We start from the raw sequence: 13095 nt of genomic DNA on the forward strand, positions 1-13095 counted from the left end.
CTAAATTAAAGATGGCTAGCGCAAATAGCCCTCGTGCAGCTTTGCGCGAAATTCAAAAACAAACAAACGGCTGATTTAGAGAAGCAAAACTCTAGCGTGAAAGGATATTGAGATGCACATGAACATAACATTACCAGACTTTTAATAAACAAATGATAAAGTATTGGCACAAACGCATCATTAGCTATTTGTTTTTTAGTTGTTTTCGAAGGATTTTTATGTATAACATCAGAATACAATTATTCTGTATACCAGATGAAGAAATAAATACAAGCAAAATAAGCAAATACATCCCTGAATTATAAAGACAGGCTGGGCGTGGTCTAAAGGTTAAAGTGCTGGGCTGCATATCAAGGGTTCATGGTTCCAACTGCAATATGATAATTAACAAATTCAGCACTTTTACCAAAGTGAACTTAAGAGCCGTTTCGTTCATGTGTTTCATAAAGTACCATTCTAGTTCATAATATAAAATTACACTGTTGACCACAGAAAACGAAAGTGAAGTAGTTATAAGCATGTAGACGGACAAACAACTTAATATCTTTTCACATAACTTATGCTCAGATCTTACTGTCACGTGAAATCAATTCTTTAGTTAACAGCTTTGTGTTGAATTACCTTTTAATAGCGTCCGTAAATAATGTACTTATTTTTCTTTGTGTTTGTGTGTGTGTTTACTTGACATAAGAAAAAGATTTTATGGAGTTAAGCACAAAGTTTGCCCACCACTGGTTTTGAAACCCTGTTGCTACCACTTGGGAGACATAATAAGAGGAACTAAAGAACTCTTAAGTGCTAAACAGTAAATAAACGCTCTCACAGTTGTTTTCTAACTAAAAGGCCCGGCATGGCCAAGCCTGTTGAGGCGTTCGACTCGTAATCCGAGGGTCGCGTGTTCGAATTCCGGTCGCACCAAACATGCTCACCCTTTCAACCGTTGGAACGTTATAATGTGACAGTCAATCCCACTATTCGTTGGTAAAAAAGTAGCCCAAGATATGGCGGTGGGTGATGATGACTAGCTGCCTTCTCTCTAGTCTTACACTGCTAAATTAGGGACGGCTAGCGCAGATAGCCCTCGAGTAGCTTTGCATGAAATTCAAAACAAAACAATTTTAACTAACTTTATTTTGCGTCGAATAGGTTATTTATGTGTGTCATGAAAACATAATTCCAGATTTACAAAATTAACAAACGAAATAGAAATTTAACCAAATAAAAATTAGAATGAAGGAAAGTATAATATTACTAGTTAGTGATAACTATGCTATTGGAACACAGAATATAAGAAAAACTCGTATCATTTCATTTCACTGATCGAGAATGATAATTTCTTAAACCCAAGGGCAGCTAAACCAGACTTTCTTGTCCTTTGAAGGTTCCCTTGGTATCTATCCTTCAGGCTAAGATAGTATTAAATATCAGTCATAAGACACAAGATCAAAACAAAAAACCAAATGTAATTGATTGAAGACAACTGATTCACGTAAGCCCAAACTGTTGTATGAAATAGAATGACATTACCTGATATTTCTATATAAGTCCCAAGGTCATACTCACACCAATAAAACAGGTGCTTCTCTCAGCTTCATCTGTAACTTACCACCTGTTTGGTTAAATATAGATAATTTATAATATTCAATTAAAATATATTTTATGAATTTTCTGTCATTGGTCTAAATTTGTGATTTACGATCGATCAGTTTGCTTCTTTTTATTACTTTTAGTGATAGTAACGTTAATATTTTACTTTTTATTACTTTTAGTGATAGTAACGTTAATATATTACTTTTTATTACTTTTAGTGATAGTAACGTTAATATTTTACTTTTTAGTACTTTTAGTGATAGTAACGTTAATATTTTACTTTTTATTACTTTTAGTGATAGTAACGTTAATATTTTACTTTTTATTACTTTTAGTGATAGTAACGTTAATATTTTACTTTTTATTACTTTTAGTGATAGTAACGTTAATATTTTACTTTTTATTACTTTTAGTGACAGTAACGTTAATATTTTACTTTTTATTACTTTTAGTGATAGTAACTTTAATATTTTACTTTTTACTACTTTTAGTGATAGTAACGTTAATATTTTACTTTTTATTACTTTTAGTGACAGTAACGTTAATATTTTACTTTTTATTACTTTTAGTGACAGTAACGTTAATATTTTATTCGCTCATATACATTTGTGAATCTAAATATACACATTGTAGTCCAGCATTCTCTGGTGGTTAAGTGATCGTAAGCTCTGGGTTGTGATTTCGAATCAATCCTCTTCGCCAAAATTGCTCGTTCTTTCTGCCGTGGATGTATTACTATCTAACAATCAATCGCACTATCCGTTGTTAAAAGAGTAGCCCCAAAGCGGGCGAGGAACGGTATTAATTAACTGCGAAATTATTGACGGTTAAAATTTAAGTAACATTGCACGAAATTAGAAAACAAAATAACTCGTACTATATCTTACTCTTATAGCACAAAATATCGATTACAAGGTATCCATAATCTTATACTTCAAAAAAAAAAAAAAAAGAAACACTGCGAAAAAGTAAATATATATTTTGAAAAGTATAAGGAAAAGAATTTTCAAGAATTGGGAAAGATTATAATACTGTCAGCCCTAGTTTTGATTACTATCTTCGACAAAATCGTTTTAACTTACACACTGCTCATTAACTTTGTGTACAGTTTTGTTTAAAGCTTGCTTATATTGAATACTATGTTCTTGCCATGTGATTAACTAGGTTATTTTTCACTGTTTCATAACAATTTTTGTTCATTTATGTCACTTTGGATTTTCATGAATTATTTCCTTTCTTTTTACATGTTGGGTTATCATTTTGACTGTTCTTGTCATAACCCGAGGAATTCAGGCGTTGGTCAAACCCCCTATTCCTTATTTAGACGACTTACATTTCTCATATCTCTACGGTCTAGGCGCAGTTTCCAAGTTTCCACCTGAACTTTTACCACTGTCTCCGTCTCGCCTGAACTTTAACGTTCCATTCTTGGTACCTCGTCTTGAACAAACACCGAACAAGAGATTTGATACCACTGCGACCCCTACATTTACTGCTTCAGTTTTTCAGGTTAGGTAGAAACATTGAAAAAAACTAAGTGTTAACAATTCCCGATGTTCATTTAAGTAATTTTTTTAAATCGATCTCCTGAAAATTAGCCTGGCAGGGTCAGGTGGTTAAGGCACTCGACTTCTAATATGAGGATCGCGGGTTCGAATCCCCGTCACACCAAACATGCTCATCCTTTCAGCCGTTGGGAGCGTTATAATGTGACTGTCAATCTCACTATTCGTTGGTAAAAGAGTAGCCCAAGAGTTGGCGGTGGGTGGTGATGACTAGCTACCTTCTCTCTAGTCTTACACTGCTAAATTATGGACGGCTAGCGCAGATAGCCCTCGAGTAGATTTGCGTGAAATTCAAGAAAAACAAAACATTCTACTGAAAGTTAAAGCTTTATATTCAACCTTTTAATATTTTTTGCTATATGCAAATTAGGCGTAATATTTGAACATCGTTATTTATACAAACTTTACTGATGTATTTTACATGAGATAGAAAAGTTGGTTGTTATCAAAGCATATCTACTATTTTATCATTCAATTGTAATCCATTTTACTGTTGTTGTTGTTTTTCTATTATTCAGTACCACCTTCTGTTGACTCAGTAGTAAGTTCGAAGAATTATAACATTAAAACACGGGTTTCGATACTCACGGTGTGCATTGTGTAAACAGTTCATTCTGCCACACAACGAGAAATAATTTATGTAATATATTGACCTTAATTAGCAATTATTAAACTACATATAGTTCATATCTCTCTGAGTAATATGTTATGTAAAGGTATATCAGAACTTTTATTGTACCATCCCTCACTGTCTCTCTCTTTATATACATGTGTGTGTGTGTATCGTTTTGTTAACAGATGCATATTTGATTTTCGCTAGACTATATTTTAATAAACAAAGTCTATAAGAAATAAAAACAGAATATTTAAGTTGATATATCTTTCCAATCTTTTCTCATTGAAGCCAACTGTGGGATATGTCTCCCATTCAACCTTAACAAGAGATATTTCCGACACCAGAAAGGAAAAGCTCAACCCTGACGGATCTATCCGTGGTTCCTACAGCTTGATCGGATCAGATGGGCACCAAAGTACTGTAGAATACATCGTTGACAAATCAGGCTTAAATCCGCTCTCAAGTGACAAAGAAGACAACAAAAAAATGGATGAAGGTCATACAGGGAGTTTGTTCAAGAAATATGTCCACGCTGGTAGATAGAGACCAACTTTAACTGCCGGAAAAACCTACTTTAAATTTCCAGCAGTTTTATATGTAGATCTGTAACTGGTTACATCTTTTAACGCGACTTTTAAAGGAAAAGTCAAAGGATAATAGAATATAAATGTACTGTATGTGTGTTGTTGTTTTTTTCACACACAATATACTTAAATCTTTCATTGTCTGTTTTTTAAGAAAAAGTAATCGAACTGAGAAATGAACTTTAAACTATACAGTTACAAAACTATTACTAAAAAAAAGTTTAAATTTCTTAAAGTATAGCAAATAACTGATTGTATGAACGTCCCTTATGTTATTGTTTCATCATGATTAATATTCACTTCTAAATAATTTTCTTATGCGGAGTCAGTTTAAGTTGTTAAACATTTTTCTGATAGAACACCTTCACAGAAAAGCAGACTACACCAGCCTGCTATGAAAATATTCTAATAAACTTTGAACGTAACCACAATATGTTTGCTGTTATTTTCCAAATTTAGATTTCTTGACGCTATTCAGATTGTCTGAAATATTATGTATATGTATATTTAATTTAAGGTTAAGCACAAAGTTACACAATAGGCTATCCACGTTCTTCTAAACACGTATATTGAAACTTATGTAAACAAATCAGGGAAGTATGTATTCGGTTATGTTATAGAACTAAAATATAATTTTCTGTAGCCTCATAAGAATTACCTTGGAGTAGAAACTACAAACTTTTTTGATTAATCTATACAACACATATGCTCTAAATACTGAAACAACATGTCATGAAGATTATAAACCAATGAAAATCTAAATTAACAGCTTTTAACACAAGCCTCTAGTAAATGATTCAGTAAACAACGCGTTTGAGTAAACAGGCACTGAAATAAATTATAAATAGCTTCGGTTTCTTTGTTATGAATTTCGCACAAAGCTACATAAAGGCTACCTGTGATAGCCTTCCCTAATTTAGCAGTATATGACTAGAGGGAAGGCAGCTAGTCTTCACTACCTTTCGACAATTATTTTACCAAAGAGAAGTAGGATTTGTCATCATCTTATAGTGTCCCCATGAATGAATGGGCGAGCATGTTTGGTGTGACAGAGAGTCGAACCTGCAACCATCAGATTACGAGTCGAGTGCCCTAACCACCTAGCTATGCCGGGTGAATAACGTCAGAAAATGAGTAATAAACAAAGTACAACGTCAAACACAAAACAAGACTGACTTTATTAATTAATACTATTCATTCCTTTTGACCTGTAATAGACACATATACTGCAAATTTCAAACTTATGGTTTTATGTTGCAATGGTAAAAAGTTTTTGACCAGTTGGTTTTCTAAGGTCACATGATATACTCTAAATACCATTTTTTTGTAATAAGTAATTTGAATTTAAGATTTTTGCGCTACATAAATTCACTGTATCATTATTATGGCTTGTTTGTTTGTTTTTGAACTTCGTACAAAGTTACTCGAGGTCTATCTGTACTAGCCGTTCCTAATTTAACAGTGTAAGACTAGAGGGAAGTCAACTAGTCATCACCACCCACCGCCAACTCTTGGGCTACTCTTTTACCAACGAATAGTGGGATTGATTGTCACAGAATAACGCCCCCACGGCTGAAAGGGCGAACATGTTTGGCGCAACGGGGATGCGATTATTATGGCTTAAACACTAAAGTAATAGTTATATTAAAACATCAGTTTTTGAAATAAATGCCGTTTAATATTTTAAAGAAACACAGATTGTATTAAGAAATTCAAATAATCTACGCTTGCATGACTCTTTCAGTATAGCGAATTCAAATGAGTAAAACGTATTCATAATATAGAACGTAGTGCAATTCAAAGTGAAATTTTGGATAGAGCAGTGTTCCTCTGACATTCACTGAACTACAATGGTAATTTAGTGTATTGCAAGAATAATATAATTTAAGTGAAAATTAAGAAAATAGGAATTGGAGCATCAAAATTAAAGAAAGGTAAGAATGGACGGAAACATTACAACCCTTGGTGTGTTTTGACATGGTGTAACCTGAAACAGGGTTATGGTCTCACACTCTTATTACTTCGTTTGTTTTATGTAATTTGGTAATTGTTGAAAGTAAACGAAAGGTGTACACAGTTAAACTTATCTGTCGTAAACTTTATTTCAGTAAACAAGTGCAGACAGATGAGTGTAATCAAATTATGTGACCCTAACGAAATATTTTACATCATAAGGGGAGTGTTTGGTGTTGGAAGTGAGACAGAAAGTTTCAATAGTCCTACTTCGCTCATGGAAAATATTATAACTAAGAAATGAACCAAAAGAATTGTATTAAAATGTTAAAAACTGTTAAGTATCTAGAAATCATTATCTAACAATAAAAACTCATTTCAAGTCTATAATTGGATTAAAGTCAGAGTAAAACACGAAGTAGAAATTGGTGGACGAATGGTCGGTAACAACCATTTTGAAATTACACCATGTTTAAAACCACCAAGTGCTTTAATGTTATCTCGCCCATTCTTACTTTGTTTCCATACTTTTTAATGCTCTTTTTCTTACTTCCTAATTTCTTACACTTATTTCATACTTTTGTTTTGGTACTAAGTCTCGAGACCTATCCTTCTAGTAGATTTACTCAAAATCATCTCTCGATATTTCTTGGCTTTTGCTGTTATATTTGCCAGGATACCAGCCTTTTCTTTAGCTAGATTAATGGCTAAAGATTGTTTCCATATTTAGCATTACTGTTTTCAACCATATCTTTATTCTTGCAATTCTGCATTCTTCAATAAAGACTTTTCGAGGTTATCAACATAATATTTCTCCTTTTCTTTGGTTTTCTTTTCTTGAAAGGTGTATTTTTTAAAAAAAAACTCATTGTTTCAACCACAACCTTAAATGTCAATAGGTACAATTAATTTGAAAATAATGCAAATATAAATTATGCAATTTATTGTTTTTGTTTTCAGTCCAGAGCTCAAACAAAGCCGTATCAGACTTCGGCGGTGCTGACGTTCTTCTTCACATAAGAAATTCACGTATTAGACACCGACTACTATGACATAATTGTTTTGTCTAACATATAACTATCGAGTCAGGTGTATAGAGCTAAAACCTTTATTTGCAAAGGTTAGATCATAGTTAAAATCTAAATCTAGAGAATTTATATAGCCCGCTTTTACTTTTATCTAGATGATATAGCTGCAGCCTGACCAAGCAGCGCATGCGTAAAACATAGTCGTGAACCTCCACGTGAAATGAGAGGCGTTGTTACTTAGCAACTTACAGAGCATGCTCCTGATCATAGAATATGACTACAATTGTTTTGTAAGCTTTTCAGTAGTGTTGCAAAATTACTATTGTTGTTACCAAGGTTATAAATAAAACTGAAAAAAACGCTTTTATCCAATAATGTAGCGTAATTTAGTCATGTACTTTTAAATTTGCACGAGGTGAATGCAGGAATGAGAAATGTCTTTCCAACAACATTAGTCAGATCGACAAATCTGTGGATTTTGTAAAATTTTTGTTTTTACTCCACCGACTTTCTCAAGTGCTTTGGTGGCTTCTTACTTTGTAGATGTTTTGTTTACTACTCAATAAAGTGCGTATAAAGTTTGTTTATATACTTTTGCAAAGTGTTTGAGATTTTAATTCGTACTATGCGTATTTCACACCTGGCCTACTCCTACTATAAGTACTGCCGTACTATTATATTGAGAAATTCAAATTTGTTAGTTTCTGTTTAGATGTACTTTAGTATCACTTATTTTGCTGAGGATTATAGTTCCTCTGCTTATTACGTTTGCTATATTTAATTAGCTATCAAGTACTGGTTTCCGTAATGAAAATTTCGAGTACATTAGGTCAATGTAAACTAGTTAATTACTGCAATACAATTTTCAGTATAGGTAAATATGGTAGTTTTGTTTACATCTTTGCACTACAATGTTAAATGTTATACTGGATAAATTCGACTGGGCTTTTCTCTGCCATTGTGTGGATTCCAGTTTCATTTATTGTAATGATAAACCCAGTGCATTATCTATACATTAATACTCTACAATAAAATTATGTGGATAGAGAAATTTTAGTCTTCTTCATAAACCTCGCTGCAATATTTCTATTGTTCTGGAGAAATTAACTTATTGTGTTAATGTAGCATTCACTACACTAAACAGTTATGTTATAGACATCTGGATAAGAAAATAAACTGAAGTATATTGAGAGAATCATATTCAACTTTTTCAAACACATTTATCATCCCCTTAGCAAAAATGGGAAAGACCAAATCTACACTACTGATGCTACTGAAGGCCAGCAACATGGTCCAATCGAAAGTTTAGAAATACAAAAGGGGCGTTTCTTTGTTTTCAAAGTAATGAAAATAATTATGTTCGTTTATTAGTCATTAATTTTTAATTGTTAGGCTGGAGGATAGTTAATCAGGACCGCTTGACGTCAGCTCTTGTGCTACTCCTGTCTAACTAAATAATGGGGTTTCCGTCATTTATACATATCACTAGCGGCTCAAAGCGCGGAGAAGGTTTTTTGCGCAGTTGGTCACGAACCATAAGCTTTCGGATTCACAGTATGAGAATGCTTATCACTTTGTTTTGTGCAAATAGCGAAATAAAGAGATCACTTTGAAAGTGTGTCACCTCCACAATATTCTAGAAGATATTCGTTTTGAAGATATTCATCAACAAGAAATGCTCCTTTTTTCTTTCCTGAACTAATACGAGAAGAAACATCGGATGTGGTTGAATATGCAGAGCACAAATAGCAGAATACATTTATAAACACAATTGTTTACAAAGAATATTTTTGCAGTTTTGTCCAAGCGCTATTTATATCATTAGTGTTTATGAACAACGACTGTATAGGAGCAGGAACGGATAAAGTGGATAACCATACATTATCAAGGAACGAGATGATCGCAAGTCTATTGTTCAATACACTTTGGATACTTCCTCATTTAAAAACCTTAAATTGTTGCTAAAGTATATAATATATAGCTTTAGAAGAACACAACTGATACTACATTATTCCCATGTCTTGACTCATGGTTGGTTCTTGTGATTCCAAATGTTAATAAACTTATTCAAATCTTACTCCTCATATTATGAATTTTACTACATTTCTAATCAAAGACGACCCGCCTTAGACAGGTGGTTAGGGCGTTCTGAGGGTCGCGGGTTTGAATCTCTGTCACACAAGACATGTTCGCCCTTTCAGTCGTAGCGTAAAGAACAATCACACTATTCGTTGGTACAAGAGTTGACGGTGGGTGATGATGACTAGCTGCCTTCCATCTAGTCTTATGCTAAATTAGGGACAGCTAGCACAGATATCTTTAGTGTAGTTTTGCGCGAAATTTAAAACAAACAAACAGGATTACTGTTCATAGCACTGTTTTCATGCTCGAAATTTAAGAGCTATTCTTGCTTGTCAAGTGTCTCTCGATAAACAATAGTTTGTGAAGTCAAGCACGTTTTGAAAACTTTAATCACTTTTTTTTTTTATGGTTAAGCTATTTGAAAACCGATTAATATTTAACATAAAGCTACTTTCGAAACTTGAAGTCGGCTCTTCATTAATAAACGTATGTATATAGGTAATAAAGACACATTGTGATCTTATCGAACATTAGTGTTTTATCAACTATTCCAATATTATTTGACTCATTATGTTGTCCTTTACGAAGCAGTTAATATACGTACACTGTTTGTAAATATAGACTGTATATGACAACAAAAAGTATAAATACTCAGTTGTAGTGCAGTGTTTTAAAATTTTATTTTCTCTGTGTTTACGTGATGCTACAAAAAAACAAAAAAAACTAGACATTCAACCTAAAAGTGTTATGTGTCTAAACGTGTACGTGTTCACATTATATAACTAGAGCCCCTACAAACAGCTGTTTATAAATGAAACTTCAGATAGTTATCTTTCATCGCCTCATATTCTTGCAATTTAGCTTTCGAGATGTTTTTATTACCCTTAAGGGCAAAATTTGTTCTCTTGTCGTATAATCAGTTGTTTGCATGAACTTACATCTAAGAAGAAAACTGTAGTTAATTTAGACAATAATTTACTACCGCAATTTATGGTTATCCTCCATTCAACGAAACTGTGAAGCCTTCCGTTTAAAATAACTTTGTTTTTTTTACAAGACTATGAAGTCTCTGCAGGGAGGATACTAAAATTCGGACTAGTTCACGAAGACATGTTCTACCCGAGCCGAAGGTGGTAAACTGAACTGTTAACTTGATTGATTACTTCAACAACACCATACCGTGAAGCTCGGCAAAAAACAACAACATTAAATGTAGTCAGAGAGGTATGTATGTCGAGTGGGAGGAGCCACTCATGGTCCGGAATGGCCACGTAGTTAAGGCACTCGACTCGTAAGATGAGGGTCGCGGACTCGAATCCTTGTCATCAAACATGCTTGACCTTTTAGCCGTGGGGGCGATATAATGTGAGTCTCACTATTCGTTGGTAAAAGAGTAACCCAAGAGTTGGCGGTAGGTGGTGATGAATAGCTGCCTTCCCTCTAGTCTTAGACTGTAAAATTAGGAACGGCTAGCGCAGATAGCTCTCGAGTAGCTTTGCGCGAAATTCAAACCAAACCACTGAACTCAGCACGCAGATGGACAAAGTGGAAGTACAGACGACAGAAATAAAAGTAATAGTAACTAACTCTTCAGTATTTTAAACATTGTTTAATGTAACTAATGTCGTGACATATATTTTAATTATAATACAATATATTAATAAATACGTATAGATATCTTTATGATTTCAAATTTCTTAGGTAATATTCTTACACCAGTAAATATTTTCCATCATTCTAAAGAGAATTTCAAAGAAGTTTGAACTTTATGTTATGTTTTTATCAACTATTATAAATTTAGTTTATTTGATATAAAAAAACAAGAAACACAATATGTTTATTTAGTTCTAGCAATGCGTTACTCTACACTTGTACGAGGATTATTGTAGAAACACATAATCTACAAAAAGTATTGAACATTCTTTTCATAAGTTATACCCCCAAAAAAAGAAGTAACAAACAACAACATAAAAATAAAGAAATTTACCTTGAAACTAACGGCCTTGCAAATATGAAAAACATATTTTTACTGTAAGTCATCTAAGCTTTAAATACATAGAACAATATTCTACGAACCTTCTTTCTTGCAATTTAATAGTCTATCCACAAATAATTAATTTAACTGAATATCACATAGAAAGTTGGTAATTTGTAAAATACTATAACAAACCAGTTAACCCTAACTGTGTGGGATACATCAAAGAACTCAGCAGACAGCCCAATGTGGCTTTGCTATAGAAACACAGACACACATCAAAGAGATATCTAACGTGAAACATTCCTATCCTGGTCTTTTTATTGCTAATAAACTAATTGTCTGAACCTAATAAAAACACTTAATTTATTTCCAAAAATAATGTCATTTACAAATAGTTTTTTCAGTATATGCTACATATGCTAACAATCACATTAAACTATCAATACGTTTTCCAGATCCTCACTTATTCATGTAGTTTCCCAGTCTACTTTTCTACCTTAATGTTAACGAATCTTACAAACTGTATAGTCCAACTTCCGCGAAATACCAAAACGATATCTAAAGTGAAGTATTGTAATTATGTTCTATATTTTGGAAAGTAATAGTACGATTTTTAAAAACAACCACGCCCAAGTTATATCAATAACTACATACAAAACGTCACTGCAAACTACCCATATTCAAAAGTCATTCATAATAGTTGCACCTAATTATTTATGTAATTACCCAGTCAAGTTTTACTTTAAGCTAATGATGAACCGAATATCAGAGTACTTTATTATGTGCGTTATTATTTTCACAAAAAATCGTTTTGGTTTGTGACGGATACAAACAAAAATTTTTACAAAGTACACCACCAGGGATCAAAACGTTTTAATGTACACCTTCTTCACTATTACTTAGAAGGTTCAGCTTTTTATTAAAAAAAACTAATATTGCAAATAAATTAAATTATCAAACAAACAAGGCTTTTATAAAATAATAAAACTACAATGCAAAATGTTGTTGTTTTTTCAACTTTTAATAGTGGTTCTTCTTGAAATAATGCAAACACTTAGAGAACCAAGAAAAACGAAAAGGCATGAAACAGATGTAGGAAATCAGTGAGCCAATTATAGAACAAAGCAATTTCTAACGTTTTCGACGATCTTATACTCTAATATCTATATTCAAAACCCATGTAGGATAACTCTTTTTTCAATAAGATAACTTGCTAATGAGCATATTTTATGTTAAACAATCTGATCTCTTGTAGAGAATGTAGTGACTACAACATACATTATATCAGAGTTGTTCTGTTAACATCATTCAGCTTCCATCTCAAAATCCATTATTTTAATGTAAAATATACACTTGCTCATTCGTTATTAATAGCCACTGGGCCTCATAGACGAAGAGAAAGTGCAAACCTCTACTGGTCCGCCAACTTTATGGTTTGCAATGAAATTACTTGGAAAACAAAATAACATTTTCTTCTCATTGTCCAGTCCAGCTGTCGAATTCTGGCATTGAACGAGAGAGCTCTCGCTGAATTGATAGTTTCTCAAATCTCTGTTTTCAATCACAAAGGGATAATTTTTTCAAAAAATGTGAGAAATAACATTTGTAGCTTATGTGGTTTTTATCATAAAATATTACTTTTGTTGTTTTTAAATGCTTCGCCAGCTCTCGTCGTTTATACCACAACTTATATACAAGA

The sequence above is a fragment of the Tachypleus tridentatus genome, chromosome 1 (genome assembly GCF_004210375.1).
Source record: "Tachypleus tridentatus isolate NWPU-2018 chromosome 1, ASM421037v1, whole genome shotgun sequence".
NCBI lineage: Eukaryota > Metazoa > Arthropoda > Merostomata > Xiphosura > Limulidae > Tachypleus > Tachypleus tridentatus.